Consider the following 27,286-nt stretch of genomic DNA (forward strand, 5'->3'; position numbering starts at 1 on the left):
GCCAATGACATGGCGACCGTAGATCAAGGCAGATCAAGGAAGCGCAATTTCACAGAAGCAGAAGTTGAGGTACTTGTGGGTGAGGTGGAGAAATGAAAGGAAGTGCTTTTGCAAAACAAATAAGAGAAAATCCACGGAGTGGCACAGCGTTGCTGAAGCCGTCAATGTTGTGAGTTCTTCGGAGAGATCTGTGGTCGATATAAAAAAATGGTCCAATCAGGATTCTATCCCCAGACTCCCGGCCCGGGTGAAAGTCACACACGCTAACCAGTCAGCCAAACAGAGATCTCCCTTGTCCAAGTAGCCAGGGCGCATGATCAATCGAGTCACAGTGACAGGACACTCACACTGTCCCAGATGTATGGCATTCTGTCTGCCCCCCTGCTGATATTCTGCATTCCGTATTCTGTACCTCAGGATGTGTGTGTGTGTGTGTGTGTGTGTGTGTGTGTGTGTGTGTGTGTGTGTGTGTGTGTGTGTGTGTGTGTGTGTGTGTGTGTGTGTGTGTGTATGTGTGAGTGTGCGCACATGTGTGTGTGTGTGTGTGCGCGCGCATGTGTGTGCGTGTGGGGGGTCTTGTTCTGTGTGAAAACGAAGCAGTACAAATGATAACGCTGCAGGATTTCATGATTTTATCCTTCTCAGCAGCAGCACTGCAGGTGCTCTCCATGTCCAACATGTGCGTAAGCCAGGTCCTTAATCAACTTAAAGTTGCGCACATTTTCCCGCTAAGTTTTCTTTCATAAGTTTGCGTGGAAAGTTGCTTATGCAGTTTTCCGACCCCGTTTTGTGCGTAAGCAAGCTTGATAAATGAGGCCCCTGGTGTAGGTCAATGTTAGTCATCGCCGCTCAATGGATTGCAAATGTACATATTTTTTAATTCATGAGTAAAATGTGGAGTGAAAGAGTATTGATTTCTGCAGCTGAAATCCCAATCAAACCATTAAAAGTAATGCAGGCAACTCTGTCTCACTCACCTCACACTGTGAAGCTAATAGAACGGGTCTGAGGTATGGCCTGACCTGGATTTCACCCTGGATTTACCAGACTCATGTTCTGGTGAATAATGTAAAACCTTTTTTTTCACAGATCAGCTGCCCTGAACAAAGTCATCCACAGTCTTGGTTTATCCAGCTAGGTGAACAAACATAAACGTTGACATTTTGTATGATAAGGAAATACAAAGTTATTTAGGGACCTGTAATGTTTACATAATAAATATCTGCAGGGTCTCATCACAGGAGAGAAAAAACAGCAGCAAAAAATAGCTGAGATTGTTTTGGGTTTCAATTTTCTCTTATTCACTTACTAGAGGCACACAAAACAACCAGGTTGGTCACGAGATGTTTTAGTATTTTAGGTTACCATGGTGACATTATGAAGCATTATTATGTGTTGATTAAATTTTTCTGTGAAACAGCGCTGAGACAAGTCAAACGCTTACCTCTTAGAAGATGACCTAAAACTTCACCATGAAAACAAAGACTGCTGAAGTTCTCAGTGACTGATGTTTCCTGTCCATCTTGGGAAAACTTGAAAGGCAGAGATTTCCAAAGGAACAATTAAAAGATGTGCTTAGTCTGTAAAATAATTTCCCTAAGGGTTTAAGGTTGCCTTTTCTTTTAATTTAACCAAGTGAAAGTTGACGTGAAGCTAAATTCCGGCGATGGTTTATAATTTTTTCATCATTTACAAAGTTCAAAATAAACCAAATAGACAAACAAAAAGTTCAAAGCTTCTGGGAGATTTTCTGTGGCTCAAGGATTTTGTAAGAGTCTCACACTTGGTTTCCTTAAAGACGGACTTCATCTGTTTTCTGCCTGGCTGACACGGCAGGATCTTTAATCAGTCGGCTTATTTTCAAAGCGTGAAAGACCACACACGTGGTGATTTAAACATCACGCATATTCAGGGGTGGATTGGCCTATCTGGCGTTCTGGCACTGTCCCGGTGGGCCGCTTAGCCAAGTGGGCTGCTTGCCCAGCTTGGGCCGACACTACTCCACGGTAGGTGATCTTAAGAACATTAGCTACATGGTAACCCGGAGCTAACAGAGTTTTTTCAGACGTTTTAGCAAGAAAAATGCGGTAGAGTGATGACATAGGAGTTGTTTTACTGTGTTAGCATGTAGCTAATGTCCCGTTTATCACCGCCCGTGGAGAATGAGCTGATCTGGAAGGCCAGGGAGCCCAGTCGCAGCGGTCTGGCCCTGCTTGTAATTAAACAGTCCCAGTCCACATTAGATCTCACATTCGGCCTAGAGACGAGTCCGCGGGCAACAACACCCCCCACCCCCACCGCTCTCCCAATGGGGAGGGTCGACTGAGGGCCGACAATTCGTAAAAATTCCAGGGCCAAATTTTGGTCCCAGTCCACCCCTGTGCATATTTTGGTTTTACCGTGTGTGGTCTGCAGCTACTTGGCAAATACAACACACTACATATAAACCATTTTCACTCATTCAGCTCCCAGATGGAAAATCTCGCTAGATGAAACGTGACTTTGAAGTAAACAAACATGGCCGAGGAGGAGTGTCTGATTGGCTAGATGTTACAGTCAACAGGCAGCACATCTGTTCATCCCCTAAAATCAGACTAAGTTATTCCAACATATTTGAAAGCTCAGATTGAGGATTAGGATGGTAGTCGTGTGCAACCTTAAAATTATCGGAAGGGGCGGGGCTGGTTAAAAATCAGCATGATAATCCTACAGTGTAAACTGACCAATCCCAGGGGTTCTTGATCTCTCTTGTGTATTAGAAACATTTAAAATCTATTAATAAAGTGGAACTCTGAAAAATATATCACTCTTGAGTTTTTCATGCAGGCTGAACATGAATACAGCCTCTCCTGCATTAGCTTCTGAGCCAAAATAGACGGTGAAAATCTAGGATTTGAAAAGCCTGACAGATCTACGTCACTCTGTCACTTAGCTCAATCACTGCCATTGACGACTGCAGTCATCATTTTAAATACAACCGCTCACTGCCATTGACATCACGGCTCTAAAGTTGATTTTCATCCATGTGTCACGTGATGAAGCAGACAATCCATGAATTAGGAAATCATTTTGAGATGCCGCTATGCCTAAAGCTTGAAACATGCTCATTCTTCCTGATGTAAGAAGTCAGCCAACTCTTTCTTTAAGTTTTATTTACCTGCAACGTTTTGTTTGCGGCTGCAAACTTCGTCAGGCTGCACGAAATGTTGCAGGTAAATAAAACCTTTCTGTGTTATAAAAAGAACTAAGAGATGGAAATAGAATTTCAACACAGCAAGAACACACCAAATATCTTTCTTTAGGTAGTTTGGTGTTTACATGGTCATAGAGCACAATATTCTGTGACTCTTCAAAAACAGGAAAAATGTTCAAAAATGCCGGCAGCAAGGGGCTTTCTGTTTAGAAAACGGCTGGCAGTGAATGAGTTAACATTCACTCACCCATCTTGACTTGTGACGAGGAAGGCTGTTGTTTTTTTAACGTCCAGGAATCAGCAGACAACGTCCCAACTAGTAGAAGCTAACAGATAGCATTAGCAACACCACCACCCAGAAAAACTCCTCCAGGCTTGTGGTATTTGTGGAGGTAAAACATTCACGTTGCAAATCAGTGGTAGTCACTTTGCTGTTAGAAGCAAGATGTCCAAATATCAGGAAATAACGCCTGGGACACATCGGCCGCCGAAGCACCGCAAAGCGCCGGGAGGCAAAGCGCTCACAAAATTCGCCTGCTGCGCTCGCTGCTCCTCAGTTCAGACCAGACGCTTGTTTCTCCGCTCTGGTCGAGGCGCGCCTCGGCTCAGCTGTAGTTTTTCTTTTAACCACTTGGTGTCCTCCATTTCCTCTCTGCCTTTTCTCTGCTCTTTCCTCTACACCCCCCTCCCCCTTGCTGTTTGTGTGTGTTTGTCTGCGTGTGTGTGTGAACCTATGGTGTGAACCAGTTGTTAATAGCTGGCCTCCGACTTTCTGCCTCTCTCTCCTGTTTGTTCCGGTTGAGACACCCCAAACCACACCCCCTTCACATGGTCACACACACACACAAGTTCGCTGTGTGTGTGTGTGTGTGTGTGTGTGTGTGTGTGTGTGTGTGTGTGTGTGTGTGTGTGTGTGTGTGTGTGTGTGTGTGTGTGTGTGTGTGTGTTGTTTTTATGCAGTGCCTGTTTACGAACACATCTGACTATTGTGGAATTTTATTTTGAAATGCTATATTTTGTTAAATTTACTGGCCTACCTACGTCTAGGTTTGACTTCCTGCCAGAATTGATGTGGTTCACCCGCGGCTCGTGAAAAAAATAGAGCAAACGCTGAAACGATTGCTGTGTGGCGCGGGCTGGAGCAGCACTTCGGCGGCCCACGTGGCCTATAGAATAGGATAATAAGGGCGCCGAATGAAGGCGGTCCCTGTTTCGCGGCGCTTTGGTGGCCAGTGTGTCCCAGGCGTAAGACTCCAAATCTTGCCATGTTGCGCCATCTCTCTTTGTCCATGCTGATCCAAGCGTTTTTGGGCTTTTTTCCCCCTGGGTATGACTTGTAAGGCATTCGTTCCTGCCAGAGACCACTGCAAATGTAATAATTAAACACATTTTCCACACTTTTAAACCCTAAACATCTACAGTAAATCAAACAGTCCCCATGAGCTTTATCCATTAGTCTATTAAAGAGACAATGTGTAGTTTTTACCATTAATCGCTGGAAAATTGAATGTTGTTGAAAATTAATTTAATGATGCCCAGCTTTTGCAAAAAATTGGCAGCTTTGTAACATATACGCATAAAAATCAGGTCTAAAATCCATGGCCAAAGTCTCAGGCAACGCCATGTTTGCTTCTACGGGAAATCATGAGGACAAAATGCATTTACTAATTTTTAACAAACGGTTACAAAACTTTCATCATTCATGGACGTTGTTTCACACATTTACCTCTTTGTTTGTTGCCAGTGACTAAAGGGAGTCTGATCTGCTCGCCACTTTGCTGGAGGTTGCGCTCCCAGGGATTTTTGACCCAAATGGCTATCCGTTGGTAAGGTCTTAATCAAACGCAAAAACACTTCTTGCTTGCTTGCAATGATTTAGGTATGTACTGCCCCCTATCGCCAGGAAAAATACACACAATCACGGTAAATTGTATTTTCCTTTTGATGATAATTTTAAACAACCTAACATCAATTTTAGCCAATAAAAATAGCAGATTATTGTTCACTGCTTTTGTGTTTAAATGTGTTATTCTAGCCTTTGGCTATAGAGTGCCATTGGTGGAAGATGAGAGCTTGTACAGTAACAGAGAAATAAAAAAGAGAGGAAATTTAACAAACTATGAAAGAGGAAGTGACAATGATTGCCGTGTAGCTTTCAGATCACTAATGCTCCCTCATAAAGACTCTTACAAGCCAAAGTCTGTGTTTATATATGTCGGTGCATGTAGATGCTGACACTTTTCTGTTTTAGTCTCGTATTGGCAGGAAGATCCTGTCTGTGCAGAGCTCTGTCCCACCATCTGCTCCTGGCTAGACTGCTGATATCTTTTCTTATAATATCCTGTTCGGCTTTGTGTGAGGTGGGGGGCATACATCTTGTTTTTGGATAATTTCCCATCAATCCGTTCATCCATCCCTTGCAGATATTTTAGTCTCCAGCTCAATAACTCAGAGAGCCGAGTCGTATTTTTACTACAGATCCTCCCTCACTCAGGCCTTCATTCTGGGCATCAGAACAAACCACAAATAGCCCCGTACCTTACTCATCCTGAGTGCTTTTCAGAGTCACACACGGTCCCTATGGGTCGAAACAAGAATCCCAAACAATACCATAGCTATCACAGGTATAGTTGCATCAAAAATGTAATCACTGCTTTGATTTAAAACTTGTTTCAGCTGAGGAATTGTGTTTCCAGCCGGGATTTGCTCTGTACCTTCAGGAGGCTTGGTCACGGAGGGGTTCAGGCAGTAACCCAATCGCAGGAACAACAAGCCTTGGTTCAGGTTCAGGGTTTTTAATAACCAAAGTTCACCACACATAGTGGGAAAAACTAATCAGAAAGTAACTAGCACGAAGGCACACTGGCTCTTATCAAGCAATACAGAAAAAGGAAACCCGTAACAGAAACCCAAACCAGAAACCTGATAAAAAGGAGCAACTCACAACAGGCTTGCAAGAAGCCTTCCCTAATCCAAGAAGCCCTACTGTTCAGTCAGCTGTCAGAAACACGTGAAGCTTGAGGTTTTACAACAAGTGACTGGCAGTGTTTGCTGGTCACGGATCATGGGTTTGTCGCCGCAGAAACAGTTCCTAAAGTACACATTGGTGCACCTGCTGGGATGAGATCTGGAGGTAATAATCTTGAGACCTCAGTAGTTCTGATTTTATTCCCACTTCTCTTACAAGAGGCTTTTCAATCAGGAAGGATGACAGCTGTTCAGAAAATGCTCTGAAAATATTGCAAACAAATGACAGTTGTTTTCCAGAAAATATAGGCCCTGAGACATTTGTCATCTTTCAGATGATCAGTGATAGTTTATAAGTCTTTAGAAATCATCCTGTTGGTGCTAAAATACAATTTTATGTTTCAAACAGAGTGATCTTTGATATTTATTGGTAGACCTAACTAAACAGGAACAAAGTGTGTCTTTTTTACAAGCTGCTGATAGCGACGTGTCTGATGATGCAGTGCAGGCGTGGGGAACCCTGGTCCTCCAGGGCCGGTATCCTGCAGGTCTTTGCTCCAACACTTCTGATTCAGTGGTTGATTCACCTTATCAGGCCCAATTACGTGAGAGCTTTAAAATCCGACTAAAAACCCATCTGTTCTCTTTGGCGTTTGGACATTGAAGTTGGGTTTGGGTGGGCAGCGTCACTTCGAATGTTTCTGGATTTGATTCTGGTAATAGGACTGATCTGGATTATTAAACTGTACTCAGGAATTCTTATTGATTTTTAATGGTTATATATGTTTGTTTTATTGCTGTGTTTTTTTATTGGTGTACAGCGCTTTGTTTGTCCACTTTGGGCATGTGAAAGTGCTTTATAAATAAAGTTGATTTGATTTGATTTGATTTATCTGCAGCTCATCAAGCTCTGCAGAAGCCTAATCACCTGCTGATTCAAATCAGGTGTAATGATGCAGGGCTGAAACTAAAATATGCTGGATAGTGGCCCTCGATGGACCAGGGTTCCCCACCCCTGATGTTGTGTGTCTACTCACCACTATCTTCCCCTGCTCATACCACAGCTAGTTTGACTAATTTTAGCATTCAAACACCCAATCCACAGCAGACCACTCTGACCACAGAGGGGCAGGGAACTGCTTGGGGCCCCAGGCCACAAGGGGGAGCCAGAGGGCTGGCAAACGTTGAAGTCAGAACCACAGCAGCAGTAAGACTGTGAAAAGCTTTCATTTGACAGCACTGTTCTCACACTCTCTGACACGGCCCTTTTACCCTTCATTCACACCAAGTGCAGAACAGATGCAACTTCCAGTTGGACTGCCATTCACACCGACTGCACTTCATGTGCTTAATGTCTCCAGATATTCGCTCCAGCAAGGGCATCAAATGATTAGAAAGTTGACATAATACGATTAAAGATATACCTGTAAAAATAACATGAACTATCATAACTGTGAACTGATATTTCTGTCATTAAAGGTGTTGAATACTGCTTAATCAATACATTAGTAGTGGTCTCTGGTAGGAATGAATGCCTTGCAAGTCATACTCGAGGGGGGGAAAAGGCCCAGCAGTGCCTGTATCAGCACAGACGTCTGCTGCAGCAGAAAACAGGATTTGGAGTCTTATTTCCTGATATTTGCACATCGTACCTTGGATTGACTCGCAGCAACATGACTCTATCACTAACTCTGCTCTGCAACGTTGATGTTTTATCTCCACGAGTAAGTCCTATCCAGAGGAGCTACTGCCATGAGGTTGATTTGATGTTTAACCTGTTCAACCCCCCCACGCCCCCACCCCAACCCCCCACCCCCCACCCCAATTTGGGGGCCTCTACAGTTTCGTGTCTCAAACATCTACAGCTGTCCACATTCTCCAAACACAGCTAAAACCACAATCAAACAGCCCAGATGGGAAACAAGGCCATTTTAAATTGTAATAAATTAAGATACAATAATGTTTTAACTTTATTTTAGAAGAGCTTCTGACCTGCTCTGGTGTCTGCTGAAAAAAAGAACACTTGAACAAATTTAGTTGAGGACCCCAGGAATAAATTAAACAGTTGACTAAATTTCCTAAATGGAATTTGAACTCACAACCTCCATCCTGTCAGCACTTTCACACAGGGCAGCTCTTCTAAAATAAAGTTCAAGTATTATTTTATCGTAATGTATCAAAAACCAAAAATTGCTTTGTTTACAATCTAAACTGTGTTGATTGTAGCTGTGCTCAGGGAATGCAAACAATCACTGACACTTGGGAAATTAAACTCCAAAGGCTCCCAACTGGGAGGCGCCATATATGTATATGTATGTATACACACACATACACACACACACACACACATATATATATATATATATATATATATATATATATATATATATATATATATATATATATATATATACATACATACATTTATACACACACATATAAATATATATATATATCAGTCAACACTCAACAAAAATATAAACACAACACCTTTGTTTCTGCTGTTTCTGATTTTTCATGAGATGGACTTAAAGATCTAAAATTCATTCCAGATACACAATATTAAAGTTAAAGTTAAAGTCCCATTAGTTGTCACACACATAGGAGTGTGTGCAAAATTTGTTCTCCGCATTTGACCCATCCCCTGGGGGAGCGGTGAACAGCAGACACAGCTGTGTTCGGGAACTATTTGGTGGTTCCCATTTCTCTCTAACATTGCTCACAAATCAGTCTAAATGTATGATAGTGAGAACTTCTGCTTTGCTGAGATAATCCATCCCACCTCATAGGTGTGCCACATCAAGATGCTGATCTGACATCATGTACCTGACACTGCCCACAATAAAAGGCCACCCTAGAATGTGCAGTTTTGCCTCACAGCAATATATATATATATATATATATATATATATATATATATATATATATATATATATATATATATATATATATGTAATGTATATATATATGTGTGTGCATGTGTGTGTATATGTATATATATATAGTCTTGTTGTGTTTTAGCAGTGAAGAAAAATTATATTTTATCTTCTTTACAAGATTTTGCTAAAAAGTTTTCAAGAGAAAAGTTGTAATAGCATTGCTCATACTGAATTAGAACCACACATGTGAAAACTGAGGTAAACGATCCAAACTCTGACATGTTGGCTCTGCAATACAGTTTAAATATAAATCCTATATTTAACAGCTCAAAAGCCACTGATGATGAACTCTTTCAAATCCATTTTAACAGCAACACATGCTTTTCTTTACACTAACCTGAATGAAAGGTAAAATAATCCGATGGGACCACTGGATATTGTTTGGTCGACTCCTCTGGAGAATGAAGGAAAAAGTCAGAGTTTCCTTGTTCAGTAGGGGAGCCTTCAGGTTTTATAAGCTACTGAACACTCAGAACAAAACTGAAACGGTTTGCTTTTAAACCCTGTCTGAGTTTTCTAATCTCGAAACAAAAGTGAAACAAACTCAATATCTCGTCTGCTTTCAGAAATACTCAAAAATTTCACAGACTGAAAATATTCAAGTTTTTGGGAACTGAAATGAATATGAATGAATAATATTCACTGTCAGAATTTTCATGTAGAAGTACACCATCAACACCCACAAGAACCTGGACAATGCTGGGTTGACTCCTCCCTGCAGAATATTGAAAAAAACTGTTTTAATGTGAACATTTATTTGTTCTGATGTTGATTTAGTGAGAAGACCGTCATTTGCCAAAGCAAATGAAAGAATTTTTACACACACACACAAACACACACACACACACACACACACACACACATATGATATGTATGCATGTATGCCAGCATCTTACACCTCAGGGGCCTCTTTGCATAGCCTACACCTTGGGAGACAAGACCCAAGGTGTAGGCTATGCAAAGAGGCATACATGGAACGCCACAACCAAGTGGCTGCCATTGTGTAAAGAAACATCTGTGCAGAGTATGGACTTGAAGCCCCAAGGTCAAAGTGGGTAACACCCTCTCTGTAGTGGCCCCTAGGCTCTGGAATGCTCTTCTTTTGAGCATTAGGTCGGCCTCTGAAAATCTATTTTTATTATTTGGCTTTTAACTCTGCATGAGAGTCTTTTTAGTGTTTTATCACTAAACTAGTGTTAGTTCTTAAGCTTTAGTCTTTGTGCATTTTTATATTATGTATTGTTTTTAATTTCTGTGAAGCACTTTGGTCGGTTTTATACTGTTGTAATGTGTTATACAAATAAAGTTGGCTTGGCTAAAGTGGTAGACAATGTTATGGTTGATGTGGCAATACCAAGTGATGGCAACATCAGGAAAAAGGAGCACAAGAAACTAGAGAAGTACCAAGACATCAAAGAAGAACTTGAGAAAGCCTGGAGAGAGAAGACATCGGTGGTGCCCGTGGTCATCGGGGCACATGGGGCAGGAGTGGCTAAAGCAGATCCCAGGAAAAACATCAAACATCTCAGTCCAGAAAAGTTCTAGAAACAGTTAACATAATGTGCAGAACCCTCAAGCTCCCAGGCCTCTGGCAGAGGACCCGAGCTTGGAAGGATGAGATCACCCATGGAGGATGAGATAGGAACCTATCATCTATCTATCTATCTGTCTGTCTGTCTGTCCGTCCGTCCGTCCGTCCGTCCGTCCGTCCGTCCATCCATCCATCCATCAGGTATTATAGTGTAGCGTTAGGAAGTTTATAATGGTCTGCCCTTAACAGCTGCCCCTTCACACAGTAACACCGCCAAGGTCGGACGCTTGGTTCAGTATGTTTACATTCCAGGAGAAGAGACAGAAGAACAGAAGAAGAACACTTTCCATTGATTAATCAAAGTACCTTATTTGTGATAAGCTAATCAAAGTATTTGTTGATCGTTAATAATCAGGTGAATGATCTGTGAAATAAAGATGTCATGAGTTATGTGTTAAATGAATAAACAGGGCGGCACCAGACACACTGATATGCATTACCATGGAAACGCATGACACATTGATTTCAACCAATCAGAACTTTCGTCTGTGGTAGGGCAGAATCTGGTTTGTTTATGAAAGTAGTCCAATCCGGTTTATTAAGATTCTTAAACAAATGGGAGATATTAAAAGAAGGCAACGCCATTTTAAGTCAGTTCCACGTTAAGTTCCACTTTGACATCAGCTCTGCTCGATCCGAGCTCCAAGGAGTTACATCATACTCTCAACATTGTTTTCAACCAGCTCTCAGCCCATCACCGCAAAGAGGAATACAGGCTGGCCATCTGTATTTCCTGTTTTAAGCTGAGAACTGTTCAAGCTGGAGATTTCCATCGTGTGTACCGACGAGACTACATTCCTTCAAAATAAGAGTGAACTTGCTGACGCCTGCCGACTACTACCGGAGTGATCCTCAGACGGGCGTTGTGTGCTGTGACCGCTGTTTCAACCAGCTCCAGTACAACCGAGGTCTTAGGACCTGGCAATTCCTGATCTACACGAGAGACTCCATCTACGGTACGTGGTCACGGCAATATGGCTGCTCATGTCATCAGCTTCTGAAGCCTCGTGGTAGCCTAGTCATAACAAACCAGACTCGCTACGGCAGCCTAGAGATTCTGAACAAAACACACACACACACACCAACACGAAACATCTACATCCATATGCATTCATCATTGAGATAGTCCTGGTAGATTGTAAGAATTTATAATTATAGAAATTAAAGATTCTTAAACGATCCCAACTCTCTCTCTCTTTCTTGTCTCTCAGTCAATACAAAGTGTTTAAGTAAACTCCCTGATGATATAAACAACCTCTTCTGATTGATTACTTAGATTGTATAAATATACAAAATCAGGTAATTAAATTATCTAATTACAGTATATAAATATAAAACTAAAAATCACAACAATAGTAATCCAACCAAATTCCACTCATAACAAAACTGAAACTCAAGCAAAGGAATATTATATTAATGTAATGTAAGTATGGTGATCACATTTATCATTTTATTGAAACATCTCCATATATTTATATTTTAATTTTCTTAGTTTAGCAGTTTTTAAAAATCTTTTTAGTTACACTGGTGCAAGCAGGGCTGCGCAGTGATTAGAGCTGTTGCCTTGCAGCAAGAAGGTCCTGGGATCTTTCTGCATGGAGTTTGCATGTTCTCCCTGTGCATGCGTGGGTTCTTTCCGGGTTCTCCGGCTTCCTCCCACAGTCCAAAAACATGACTGTTAGGTTAATTGGTCTGTCTAAATTGTCCTTAGGTGTGAGTGTGTGTGTGTTTGATTGTTTGTCCTGTGTGTCTCTGTGTTGCCCTGCGATGGACTGGCTCTCTGTCCAGGGTGTACCCTGCCTGATTGCCCATTGACCGCTGGAGATAGGCAGATTACATGTTATTTAAAGGGTTAAAATAATTATTTGTAAAATGTAAGGAAAGTGTGTAAAAATATCATCAAAGTCTACAAATTATGTTTTCCTATAGAAAGCATGGACTGAACAGTCACAAGGAAAACATACAGAAAAATGTACCTCTGCTAATGCATCGTGTTGAAACATGTGGCTTTTCAGCCTTCTAAAAAGACTCCAAACTTTGACCAAAAACAACATAAAGCTGAATAAAGCTTAGCAGTTGGAAGGGACTTTTTTTCTTGTGTTTCAGTCCAATGTTTTGCAACACATGCATGGAATTTCCCCATCAGAATGAAACTGAAAACTAAAATTGAAGTAAAAGCAGAATTTTGGTCCAGCTTAAGGGACTGCTTGACTATAAGATTCAAACATGGCTTACAGATAAATAGACTTATAGACAGAAAGATGAATTTACTTAACCAAGTTATGTCAAATGGTTCTAAACCTAGTTGCAAATAGTAGAAGTTGTTATGTAAAAGTAAATGCATATTACATTTAAGTAAGGCAAGGCAGCGTTATTTGTATGGCACATTTCATACAGAGAAGCAACTCAATGTGCTTTCCAAGAAAATATAGTGGAACATTCAACATTTCACTGCTTCTGCAAAAAGAAAAGAAATGAACATTATAGTCAGTGCATTTTAAAGACAAAGCAGTCATAAAAACTAACATGTGTTCTTTAGATTTGCTTTGTTGAAAGACATTTAAATATAGTTTCATGTTTAATAAATTATCACAGAGAAAACTTGTTTTCTTGCTTGTGCAAATGCAAAGAACCGAAACATGCCCTGAGACACTTTCCTGCAAGTTAAAAATAAAAAAATGTAAAAATAAAAATAAAAATACTGAAATGACTACCAACGATTCCCTTACTTTACGTAAATCAACTGCTTGCAAATATGGTAAATTCCCTGAATTGACTGCAGCTGATCCCTGAGCAGAACTAGATGGCGCCAGAGAGTCACGCTCAAAGCCCCCACAATGCGGGTGAAAAATTGAGGCAATCCCGGAAGTGAAATAAATTGCAGTTCCACCCTCATCCGCTGGGGGCTGGTGTCAGAAGCGAGCAAATCCTCATTGACTCCCATGTTAAAAATACCAATTTCACAGCAAAAATAAACATGTTTGCAGCCTGGTTCCAAAACATGTTTTTGGTTTAAATTATCTAGTTTACACTCATGACAACTCTGAGGGGGGTGAATTTTTTTCTCACTCTTCTGTTTAACTGTATTAAAAGCCTAAAATTCTGTATAATTAATGCGCATCAGACCGACCACAGAGCTAGCTCCGGGGAAAGGCCTCAGTCTGAGCCTCGGCCTCGCATGAAAACTGTTCGGTCTTTTTCAGTCTCTCAACTTAGACCATTAGTTGTAGCGTTTGTGCATTCTATTTTGGATATTATTTGTGCAATTGTTGGACAAAATGACTTGCTGTGGCATTAATTGCTCTAATAGAGAGTCCAAGGAGTCTCCATTTTTTTCGGTAAGTAAAATTATATTTATGTATTTTAGGTCACTGCCGAGCTGAGCTTAGATTTTAACATGTACTGTTTAACCATGAAATTTAAATGTAATAGGGTAAAACCCAGTGCATTTAACATAATGCTGCACTTTTGAAAATGGGTTGAAATTAGTGGTGGGCATAGATTAATTTTTTTAATCTAGATTAATCTCACTGTAATCTTGGAATTAATCTAGATTAATCTAGATTAAAATGGCTCATTCAAATTCTGCTAAAGGCATATGTGTGTGCTACCTAGATAATGAATAAAAGCAAGTCTTTGAGAATGGAGGCGTATTTCTTGTTTCAATAATGCATCACAGACTGATAAAGCAGTTTTACTACGATAACTGATGATGAAAATAAATAATGATCAATAAGTATTTGTGTTTAATAGCTGTTTATTCAGTTCAACAGATTCTGCACTGTAGGTCTACAGAATAGGCCATGATTAACTATTTACAGTCAGTAGCATTTGGTCAATCAGTCTAAGCTCTATTTCTCCTTCTTCCACCAGTCACTCAAGCAGACCAGCTTGTTCACATTGTCTGGTGACAAACTAGATCTTCTCTTCTGCACAATATGGCCTGCTAAAGAAAAAAGTATATAGATATATATACACACACACACACAAACTATCTGGCCTGGGGAGGGGGTTAAATTTCTGGGGTGCCCTTCCAATGCCCCCCTTTAGTTTGCATGTAGGATCGCCTCTGGTGAATAGGAGCAAGAGCTGGAAATGATGCCACAGCTCACCTCTATGAGCAGAAACCAACTGTTGCTGTTGTTGTCTCTGAAAATGGCAAGGGGAGTTATCCTAGCTCAACTTTTCTAAACAAATATAAAAATTTATGAGTAAAACGTTCATTATTACAGGTGAATTTGAGTCGAAGCCACATGAACAACGACCTGTAGAAACAATTTATCACTTTCTCACAATAAACAGCTGCTAAAAGAACTAAACTTAGTTGGAAACCGCACCTGTCTGAGAAAGTCTTGTCTCGGTTTTCTCACATCCAAGCACTGCTTCGGCCGCGGACGGTGAAGTGTGGCCCGGGGAAAGCCCGGCTGGAAATGTCGGAGGTAAACAAAACAAAATAAAAAGAATGAAAGTCGGATTTATGAATTAAACTCTGGTGAAAGTACATAAATTATTTACTTGTCCCGCGCGATGAGAAGGGAGAAGCACTGCTAGTGGCGAAGGTGCGACTGTTCGGCTGCATGGGGAACATTAAACTCCACGAGCCTGGCATCCGTCCATACGTACGATGATACGCGCCGAGTATACATCCGCGCCAACCAGGTATCCATCCGCGCAATGTGAAAGTCATCATAGTTTACTTAGTATAGACCCAGATCCCAACCCAACTTTGAGAATAGACTAACGGCATCATTTTTTTTTATCGCGCGGAGTCTGGCTTTGCCGCAGCGCGTTAACGCCGATAACGGCCCACCCCTAGTTGAAATATAACATGTTGGTGGAGCTGGGTTCCGACTATCGGCTTGTGGAGCTCTTGGGAGACCTCTGTTTTCCACCCGGTTCTCCCCTCCCTGCAGCTCGGCGCATCTCTGTCTCATTTCGGCTTCTGTCTGCTGCGCGGGCTGCCGGCTTGTGGAGCTCTGGATGGAAACCGATGTTTTCCACCCATTCTCCCCTCCCCGCAGCTCGCCGCATCTCTGACTGATCACGGCTTCTGTCTGCTGCGCGGGCTGCCGGCTTGTGGGGCTCTGGGATGGAAACCTTTCCACCCGGTTCTCCCCAGCGGCAGCTCTGCGTATCTCAGATTGCAGCGGCGCTTGTCTGCTGTGCGGCTGCCGACTTGTGGAGCTCTCGGGAGACCTCTGTGTTCCACCCGGTTTTACCCAGCGGTCAGCCCGGCGTATCTCTGACTCAGAAGCTCTGGTGTGTTGCACAGTTAACTCCGGTTGTAGCTAGGTTGCTACCTCCGTTAGCTTAGCTCCCACCTCCGCGTTAGCTTTGGGTTAGCTTCAGGTTAGCTTGTAGCTGGTTCGACCGGGTGTCGTCAGTTGATCCCAGCCTTACAGCCCCACCCTCAGCTCCACCTCTCTTCCCTTTTGTGGAATTGTCTGGGCTTGACGGAACCTGTGACACGGTCAAAATGGCGGTGGTAGCTACCTCCCATTTGGCCTCAAAAACGTGTTATTGGAGTCTATGGAAACCCATTGTCCAATTTTTATATGTCGATGCTCCAGGCGAACGTGAACGGTGAGTAAATAAACGCTCCTTATCGCCGGCGTGGGCCTATTGGCTGGGATGGCATGATGATGGTAATGGAAGCGCACAGGCTGCTCATGACAATGACTCCAGCGAAACGCATGAGACAGACTCGGCACGTGAGCAGATACTCGTTCAAACCACAAGTTGGGCTGGTTGTGCGTAAAAGACCAAATTCCTCTCACTGATTACTGTGACTACATGACCACATCAGGGTGATCAGGGCTGTCATGCGCTCTTATCAACAGAGACAAGGCTCAGGAGGCACTTTATGATCACATTTATTCTGATTAAAAGCAGCTGGACTGTTAAATAGAACTGACACGGGTACAAATTTTCTCCTTTTTTTGTGGAAGAGTTGAAATGCCAGCACAAGCAGCTAGTTTTGGTTTCTCCAGGAGACAGCATCGTGCTTCGTGCTGCGAGGCAACAGTGCTAACAACTGCGCCACCATGCAGCCCAAAATGTAACGCTGCACTCCCCAGCTTTGAAACGTCTTTTTGCAGGGCAGTCAACAGAATATTTAGAAAGCATGGCCATAACTCACTGTGTTTATTTTTGTCAACCTTATAAATACCTCGTTTTAAACTAAGCTACTTTCAATAAACCAAATGGACACACACACACACACACACACACACACACACACACACACACACACACACACTTCTTTATATAGCTTGTTTTTTTCCACTTTCTATTTTGTCATTGTGATTATTCTGTTGTGGTCAATCCTTCAATCTGTGAGGGGTGACGGCCACATTCACAGCTGTCATCCCACATAGCGCTTTAGTCCATCCCTCAAAAATATTTCCTCGCACTGAAAAATCCCATCTAGTAAAAAATAAATCCAAACCATGTTGGGTTCACTACTGTTACAGTTGAGGTCATATGTATAAACATCTTCCTATAGACCCCAATAGATTTCTACTATCACAGATGAGGTCTAATATTATGACCACCTTCTATATTCTTTGACAAACAGAATTATTTAATTATAAATAATTATTGTAATAAATAAGTAAACAGTGCTTACAAAAAATGCATAATAAATTTTCTAGAAAATTAATTTGTCATTTGTATATTCACAGCCAAAAACTCCATTACAAAGAAAAGAAAAGGGGAAAAAAAGATTTTTTTCTTAAGCACCTCTCAAGATTAAAATCACTAGGTGCTTCACAAGAAAAAATAAAAATAAAAGATTATCTAAAAAGAATACTACAAAAATGAAAAAATAAATAAATTGTGATTTAAAAGAAAGGAAAAGGAGAGAGAAAATGAATAGGAAAGAGGAAAATCAGTGGATGCCGGGAAAGGTGGCATAGAAAGAGCAGAATTAGGAAAGGGTGGTGACGAAGGTCACACAAAAGCCACATTGAACAGGTGAGTTTTCAGCTGCTTTTTGAAGGAGACTCCTGAGTCCACTAATCTCCAGCTCAGGGGACAGAGTTCCAGAGTCTGGATGACACTAAACCGCACCCTATGTACTTTAGACCTGATTTTTATAGTTATATGGTATGAACTTGATTTCGTTTTATTCATTTTCAAAAACATTTCAATGATTATTTCCAGAGAATGGTAAAAACTACATATTGTCTCTTTATTGCATTATTTGTTAAAAAAGCATGTTAACCCCCTAGCAATGCAGCGTCTCGCCCATGGAACAAAACCTCATTGAGTTCATTAAACCTGGAAATTTAAGAGGTTAAAAAAATCTTTAAAGTGACAGTGTGTAGTTTTTTTTACCATTTATCTCTAGAAATATCCATCTGAATGTCGTTGTGGATTAAAAGATGCCCAGTTGTTGAAAAATATTGGCAGTTTTATAATATTTAACCATAAAAAAATCTGTGCTAAAATACATGAGAGTGGGTCTAAGGGTGTGTCCGAATCCACAGGAAGGATGCTTATGAGTACGGGTCCTCGCAGGTCTAGAAAGGCCGGGTCCTTGAAGACCGCTAAAACCGGAACCCAGCGGCTCTGAATTCGGACAGTCTAGCCTTCACCTCTACGGTGGCCCGTAGGTCCGGTCCCGTCACAGCCGTGGCGGCAGCTACACGCAAAGGAAAAATGCTAAAGCTAGCGAAAATGGAGCAGGAATATTAAGGAGCTACAGCAGCTTCACGTCCATCAGCAGCGTTTGTTCACAACCGTTTTCAGGTAAAGTAACTTTGTTTATTCTAGAAGCTTTCAGGACTTAAATGTTACCTTTAGATGGTTTCATGTATGTTTTAAGCTACAGTATGAACTTGTTAAACGTACACAACACATTACTGCAGAGTATTATTAATATAAACCAAATGCATTATAAATGTTGAATACAGTAGAATGTTTTCTAATGTAAATTGGACCTTAGAACTTATTTTGCATCAAATGGGGGTAAAACGTTTAAAAAAACAGGCTTTTTAATAAAATAGCATTGAAGTGTTTTCAATGTGCATTTGTTTATTCAACTTAAGCTTAATAATAATTAGATCTGTCTTAAAAATGTAAATTCTCTGTAGTTTTCCCTGCTGCTTTTCTTTAAACTGATCAGAATCAGTGTACTGCAGGTTATGTTTTGTTTTACATTTTTCAATTAAAAAAACTATTTTTTTAATCTATTACAGGTCAGCATGCACTGTGCTGCACATCTGCCTCTGTGCTGGTGAAGTTGTGGGTCTGGAGGATGAGCCTGAGGAAGATGTGTGTGGAGGAGGTCAGTGGTGCTCTGTCCTGGAGGAGGTACCAGCAAACCACCACTGCTGTTAACAGGCAAGTCATTCACAGAGATGTAACAGCCGTCGTCTGAGCCAGCCCAGCAGTCCCTGTAGATGGACGATGGAGTGGACAGTGAGAGGAAGCGTCCCAAAGCTCTCTCTGCAGACCGTCCTGTATGATGTTCCTCTGGCCAGAAACGTCCAGCCACGGGTCTGCTCCAGCCCTCCATCCATGTCTGGATCCTCCTGCAGCAGATCCAGCTGCACTGTTAAAGACTTCCTGCTCACTCAGTTTAAATAAATGATCCAGGAAGAGTCACTCAGGTTAATCCTGCTTTAACCGTACACAACTGGTCCATACTGGTATTGATCTGTAAATAAGTTTAACCTATTTTAAATAATCTTGTCTCCTTACCATCTTTTCTTTTTCTGTTCATGTAACATGTTCAAAAAACATCTGTAATAATAAAACTGGTGATAAAATCAATGACCAGAAAGAGTTATCAGTTAGTATTTGTTTTAATAAATGTGTTCAAATATCAAACAGCTAAATAACATTAACATGATGACAGTAGAACGACTCTCTCCCAGGATGACCAACAGGTAAAACCTCTCCTGACCCTGGACACCTGCAGTCCTACAGAGAAAATCAGAGACCACAGGTGACAAAAAGGCAATAAAAACTTTTTTTACATTTATCCACACGAGAAGATAAAAATTATATTCTTCACACAAACTTTTTACTTCATTAAAACGTGTCAGCTGTGTAAATCCCTGAATGTAAAACTACTTTTCACAGCAGAACTACTGTGGTTGTGTGTGTAAACAGCTTCACTCTTCACCTCTAAGCTTAATAAAAACGCTTCTTTGCTCCGTTGTCCTTAAAACAAATGACAAGTTTAATTCGACACACACACACACACACACACACACACACACACACACACAGAGGAATAACTGGGACCTGCGAAACAAACTCGTTCTGGCTGATTTCTGCCTGAAATGGAATTTAAAAAAACAAATATACAAATGGAAAATGTCTATAAACTGAACCGCTTTAAGCTTTTTAGGTTTCTACGGCTAATTTTTAACAAACTTACGTTTAAAACTTCGTAGCTCTCCCCATTCTCTCTTCCTGTTGAAAATCCACAGCCGGCATGCAAAGCATGCTGGGATAGCCTTGTTCTGTGAGGATACAACAGACCCGTCCTCGAAATGTGGGCGGAGCGAGGACGCGTTTGAGGACACGAGAATGAGTATTCTTGGAATTCGGACAGTATTCGTCGCTGCGCTGTGACGTCATTGACCTCAAAATGCACTCTTACAAGCATCCTTCCCGTGGATCCGGACACACCCTAACCCCAAAATCCCACTATCTCCGCTCCACTGCGCTCCGCTCCGGCACGAACTCTGCAGCAAAATCGGTCCCGTTGTAGTCAATCAGAACTGTTCCACTATTGCGGCCGTGCAGCGCAGTGCGCCGCCCGCCGTTCCGCCATCCGCCCAAAATAGGATCGATTCTATTTTTGCCGGAGCACATCCGCAGTCAATGGACAGAAATCACAAACGCCCAACAGGAAAGGGAGCAAGCACAACTTCCGTTATTTCACAATAAATTGATAAACAAAAAGCGTTTTTTGTTTCATATGCACAGGTTTAACAACTTTTAACAACTATCAATGGCGGCTGAACTTTAAATGCACAAAAATAAGCCATAAATACAGTTTCCACTATCAAAGTAGTCGCCCTTTGTTGATCCAAACACTGCTGATCTCTCAACACAAATGATGGGCAGATTAAACAGTTCATTTCGATGCTTCTCCCACACAACGGGTGTTTGGATCTAACTTCCGCGTTTATTGCTCGGACTGTATCGCAAGATCTCGAAAATCCCGCGCATGCCTGTTTGCGCACCTCAGGTCTCCGCACCGGAGCGGAGCCGTTGTAGAGCGGGTACCAGTAAAAATTGAGTTTGGAAGCGAGCGGCTGCGGAAGGCGGGGGCGGAGCGGAGCGGAGGTAGTGGAATTTTGGGGTAAATCTCTGAGTGACACCATGTTGGATGTCATGTTTCCTTCTGCGGAAGGCTGTGAGGACAAAACACATTAACTGATTTGTAACAAATGGTTACCATACTTTCACCATTAATATACTTTGTTGTTTTACACATTTACCTCTTCACTTGTTGCCGGTGTTGAAAGAGAATCCGATGTTCTTGTTATTTTGCTGGAGGTTGTGCTCCCAGGAATTTTTGACCCTAATGGTCATCTGTTGGGAAGGTCTTACTCAAACACAAAAGTAATGCTTGCTTGCAATCATTTAGGTAAGTACTGCCCCCTATTGCCTTGGGGAAAAACACATGATCACTTTAAAAACTACACTCTAGGAAATGAAATTTTGAAATTACTCAACCAAGTTACGTCAACTGGTTCCACTAATCCTAGTAGCGTAAATGTAAAGTGTATTTCATGTTTACTTTTAGGTTAACAACGTAATAAATGTACATTACTCTTTACATTTAAGCAGCATGGATTAGGGAAACTGACTGACATAACTTGGTTTAGTTAATTCAACATTTTAGTTCTTACAGTGTTACAAAAGAATTAAAGGTCTTGCAGTCCTTAATCGCATTTTTAGTTTTTAAATGATGAAGATAAACATATTTTTGGTCAAACATAATGCAAAATCTCACAGAAAAAGTTCATATTTTATCATTTAGCACCTAGAATATGTGCAATGAAGGACTCTCATCAACTACCACATAGAGATTCAGATTAGCTTAGGTTTTAGCCATTATCCGTTTGCTTAATTTGATTGGCTGTGGTGGCCATCGTAGATTGAATTGACCACAAAAATCAATCTGCTGCAGATGTGCATAACAATTATTTTTCTCTAAGAGCTTCATAAAAATCTACTTGATGGTTCCTGATAGATTTTGATTATGCATAAATTTTCCACTAGATATGTTTCACTCAGAGTTTATCCAGAAATTCATGAGGTATTTTGTTATTGAAGAAACTCCCACAATTTTTTACTGGAAGGCAAATAAAAAGTCTATGCATTGATTTTTCCTTTCCAATTATTCTGAAGGAAAAGTTAATTTTCTAATTGCTGTTATGATTGTCGTTTTATTATTCCTCATATTTCAACCTAAATCTAATCAGAACACTCAATAAAATCCTGAGTTAAAGCTGACCACGCAATAATGCCTTTGAGAGCGAGGAAAAATAACATTTCTTTCCTACTGGAATCATAATAGGGCTCCAACAATCAAGTACAGTGTTAAGTAGTGCACTGGTTTAATTTCCCCTAAGGTATGAATATTTTATAAACCTTCGTAACACAGCACAGCAGGAGCCACAGCTATAATGGCACAGCATTACATCAATCGTTCACTAATAAAAGACTTGGATCACCTTTAACCTGCGCTAACAGAAAAAACCCAGCAGAGAACCTTTTACAGGATGTGTCACTAATTGCATGTTCACCAAGCTCGCCACTACAAACAACACATAGGACCTTCAGTTCATTCTGTAACTCTGAGCATAGCACAACTGGTAAATGATGACCTGTATTTGAATAGTGCCTTCTTTCTACAGCCTCCCAAGGCACTTCACAACACTATCAGTCACCCACCCATTCACACGTTGGTGATGATGAGTCACAATATGGCCACAACTGCCCAGGGCGCTCAGACGGAGGTGATGCCGCTGAACACTGCCTGAATTGACGGCGTACTAATGGCCTTAATTGGGACCTGCTTGGAATCAGGCGTGTTGCTGTTTGTGTGTAGTGCTTTGTGGTAACGTTTGTTATGGAATAACAAATCAAATCAATTCAATTCAATTAAAGTGTACTTCTATCATTGTGGCTAGTATTTGACAATTCAGTTTGAACAGCATCTTTGTCAGATCAGTAATTGAAATATGCCTTAAATAAAATCACATATTAGATATTTCCTCTGTACCTTTTCTATTTTTAAAACCTGTTTATTATCTGCAAACTTGAGTTACTTATTAAAACACGTCTCATTCTGTCTTCCACTTCTTTTTCTGAAGCACTCTCTAGTTGGAGGAATACATGCATATTTTCTAACAATCTACCTCCCCTCCTTCCTCCCTGATTCTCTCTATTAGCTATTTCTGTCTGCTAACCAGCTTCCCATATCTGCCAGAATCATTTGCTGTCCACTCGGCTGCTACGGCGGTACTTGATCTAACCTCAAGCAGATTCCCAAATCCAAATCTCCATTTTCAATGACAGTGAGGCCTCACAACCCAGACAAGGTTAAAATGTTCAAGTGACATGATCGACAGAGGAGACGGGAAACAACAGAGATGCTGTTAATAGGAAAAAAAAACAGTTGGACAGCAGTTATGTAAGACTACAAAAATAGACTGAACTGAATATCAGATCAGTGCATGAAATGTTGTTTTGCAGACAAACTTCTAAAGCAGTGAAAATGTTTGGTTTTTTTGTTTTGTTTAGGGATTTTGGTATCTCATTTCACCTTTCTCCTCTGATCCCAACCATCCGTTCATGAAAACCCCTGCAAAGCTGACTTTCTGTCCATGGAAAATCTCGGACCTGGGCGTGTCACTGACCAGGGTAGAGACCATGGATGAGAACTCCAAATGAGAGCTGGCCAGAGGTCCAAGCTGCTTCTGAAGGATAGTGAGTATTTTCCTGACCCATGTTTCCCAGAGAAAGAGCTGACACAACCCAGTTAGAAGAGCACTGCTCCTCGTAATTCGTTTAGTGGCAAATCTTGGCTATTTTGGGTCAAATTAGCGAAGTGGGCTGTCATGTTTTCAACTTAACACAATCTGTTATTGTTGTGTGTGTGTGTGTGTGTGTGTGTGTGTGTGTGTGTGTGTGTGTGTGTGTGTGTGTGTGTGTGTGTGTGTGTGTGTGTGTGCGTGTGTGCGTGTGTGTGTGTGTGTGTGGATAATTCATGGGAATAAAAATTACAAAATTTGATTTCTTACAATCTCATCCAATAAGGTCTTCTATTGTAAAAACAATGGGAAAACACACAATGTAGCGTTGATATACCTGGGGTTAGGGTTCTGTTAGTGGCTCTATATGCTCATCATTTTACCTTTAAGTGCGGAAAGTTTGGGCCGTGCGGAGGCGCGGTGGAGAGGCGTGGTTGTTAAAACGACGCAATTTTGCCGTGCGGAGCCGTGCGAACCTCGCGGACGTGTCAAGCATAAACCAAGCTTAACTCAAGCCTGAAGGAGTTCTGCTGTGTGGTGGTGTTGCTAATGCTAACGGTTAGCTTCTACTAGCAGAGCTGTTCTCTGCTGTTTCCTGGACACTAAACAAACCTTCCCTTCCCCATTGTGAGTTAAGATGGACGAGTCCTTGATTGTTGAGTGACAGTGTGACGTAGATCAGTCAGGTTTTTCACATCCTAGAGTTTCACTGTATTTTCTATCAGAAGCTAATGCAAGAGACAGGTGTAGGAGACTATTTGCAGCCTGCACGATAATCTCAGAGTGACCTATTATAATCAGAAAAAATAACTCAAAAAACTTTATTTCAGTGAAGTTGATTTTAACAATATTATTTTAAAAGTTGTGTTCAGTTTCACAGCCAGACCTATGCTTCATTACTGTGAGACCCATAGTAAACGACTCCAATGGAAACCTGTCCAACATCATGAAGTAGACTACAAGATCTCAAAAAGCAACTTATCATTCACTGCCAGCAGTTTCCTGATCAGTAAGGCCCTTCGCTGCCAGCATTTTTTAACAAATAGATATGTTTCTTAAGTTTGAAATGTTGTTTCTGAGATAAGTTGAATAAGAATAAGTGAGAAGGGGGTAGGAATGTACAAGTTTTACTTCTAACTACTCCTTTTCGGACTTTATTATTTGATTGCTTTTGTGTCGAGTTGTGTTGTATAAAAAAAGTGGGTTTTTTTACGTTAGTTCGAAATAAAGTACAAGTTAAGTCAAGTCAAATTGATGACTTTTGTTGTCAATGGTAGTGAATGAGTTAAAAGTGTTAAACAATGACAGAATGTGTCCTTTTGGTTGGCCTGTCCTGCGTGACCTTTCAATCCACTCTTGATTTCGATGGGGTCGTTTACCATATTCATCTTTGGTTGTACACAGAGAAATACTTCTCCCTTTACTCGCCTTCCTGCTATCAAGGGAGTGTTAATGTAAGTCACTTGCTTTCTAACACTGTGGCTCACAGTTAAACAAGGAATAAAAATACCTTACTTTCCAATTCTGGTAATTACTGCTCTGCCTCTCTCTTCGCTCTGGGTTTGTCTCAAACCACTAATAAGATTCCAGTCCATTAGTTTTGAAATTAATTACACATTTCTCACTGAATGTGAACACACTAATATTAAACAGTTATCTCTGACTGCTCGTGTGCCGGTTTAATAATGAGTCTCTTTTGCACTTTGCCATAAGGCTTTCTTGATACCTAACATTTGCACCTGCCTGTTTCATGCCTGCAGAATAATTTTTTGAATGTAAGCAATACTTATTTTTACTTAAAGAGGTCCTTCACTCATATTTTTAAAACATTTGTTGTGGTCTCCAGTAAGAGTGCCTTGTAAGTTGGACTCTGAGGAAAATAAGCTCCGGTGCGTCTGTTTCAGCATGGAGAATTCAGCCAGTGGAGAAAGTAGCTGCAGACGGCAGGATTCAGTAAATGGTAGCCTGTATTTGATATAGCGCCTTCTAGAGTCCTGAAGCCCCCCAAGGTGCTTTAAAACACAATCAGTCATTCACACCCTGGTGGTGATGAGCTACATTGTAGCCACAGCTGCCTGACAGAGGCGAATCTGCCGTACACAGGCGCCACCGACCCCTCCGGACAACGCCAGCAGGAAAGGGGAGTTAAGAGTCTTGCCAAGGACACAACGACAGCGACAGACTGAGCAGGGCTCAAACCTGCAACCGTCCAATAACAGGGTGAGCACTTAACTCCTGGGCCACCGTCGCCCCATTTGAAGTCATATTTTCTGATATTTGGACATCTCGCCTCTGATTGGCTAACAGCAACACGACTCTACCTCTGACTCGGTTTGCTCTGCAACATTAATGTTTTATCTCCACAAACAACACAAGCCTGAAGGAGTTCTGCTGTGTGGTGGAGTTGCTAACGCTAAAGATTAGCTTCCACTAGCCGAGACGCTCTCTGCTGTTTCCTAGACGCTAAACCACCAAAAGCCTTCCCCGTCGCGAGCCAAGATGGACGAACCCATGAATGTTAGGTGAGTGTGACATAGGTCTATCAGGATTTTCTTATCCTAGCGTTTCACTGTGTATTTTCTATCAGAAGCTAATGCAAGAGATAGGTGTAGGAGACTATTTTCATGTTCAGCCTGCATGAAAAACTCAGAGTGGCGGATCTTTTTCAAAAATAATAAGTAAACAATGGTTTCTCAATCAAGGACCTCTTTATGAAAACACGTTAAAGTGATCGCTTTAAAAGGGTATGAAATTGACAATTATGTGACACATGAGAATGTGCATTTAAAGGTCATCTTTGTGAGGTTACAAATATGAGACATTATGCAAGGGACGCTCCAATTTGGTATGAAGTACTGGATCAAGCTTGAAAGACTGGTTTGATCTATAAGCCCTTGCTGAAATGTAACTGTAGGTGAAAACTGCGAATGGCATCTGTGAGCTTGGAAAAATGACAGGGATTCCCTGTCACCTCAGTAACATTTTCAACCTGTTCAAAAAGAACATTTTCATCTGAAAATTGTCATTGTGGACATTTAGAATCCATATTGAACTTCTTCAATGAAGTTTATTTGAGTCAAAGAGTTCAAGAAATTCCACGTATTATGTCCTGTTATTGTAAAATGGCAAAGATATCTACATTTCATCATACTTAGAGGTTGGAGAACAGTTAAACTGGTACTTTACTCATGGTTTTAATACATTTGCAGTGGTCTGTAGTAGAAATAAAGGCCTTGTAAGTCCTCCTCTGGCGGGTTAAACGCTCTGGTGCGCATGTTTCAGGAGCTAAATTAAGCCACATCAGGGATGAGCTTTCTACCACTGACTCTTGTTGATCTTTTATCTCCACAAATGCCACAAGCCTGCAGGAGTTCTGCTGTGTGGTGGAGTAGCTAACAGTTAGCTTCTATTAGTTGAGACATCCTCTTCTGTTTCCTAGATGCCAAACTAACAACAGCCTTCCCCGTCGGGAGTGAAGATGGGTGAGTCCATGTATGTTAAAAGACAGTGTGATGTAGATCTGTCAGGTTGTTCAAAACTGTCTGTTTTTTATCAGAAGCTAATGCAGGAGGTAGGAGTAGGAGACTAT

The 27,286-nt window shown here is 41.2% G+C and overlaps 2 protein-coding genes across 4 annotated transcripts in view; one reads left to right on the forward strand and one right to left on the reverse strand.

The window, feature by feature from the left end:
• Nucleotides 1–27,286, reverse strand: part of syt7b (synaptotagmin VIIb) — a 219,581-nt gene that overhangs the window by 187,709 nt on the left and 4,586 nt on the right. The gene's annotated exons all lie outside the window — the stretch shown is intronic.
• Nucleotides 11,326–27,286, forward strand: part of saa (serum amyloid A) — a 26,302-nt gene continuing 10,341 nt past the window's right edge. Inside the window, exons 1-2 of the mRNA XM_070555030.1 lie at nucleotides 11,326–11,646; nucleotides 23,468–23,653. The gene's annotated coding sequence lies outside the window, so the exon portion shown is untranslated. The remainder of the gene's footprint in view (nucleotides 11,647–23,467; nucleotides 23,654–27,286) is intronic.

The sequence above is a fragment of the Nothobranchius furzeri genome, chromosome 9, assembly GCF_043380555.1.
Source record: "Nothobranchius furzeri strain GRZ-AD chromosome 9, NfurGRZ-RIMD1, whole genome shotgun sequence".
NCBI classification, from domain to species: Eukaryota; Metazoa; Chordata; class Actinopteri; order Cyprinodontiformes; family Nothobranchiidae; genus Nothobranchius; species Nothobranchius furzeri.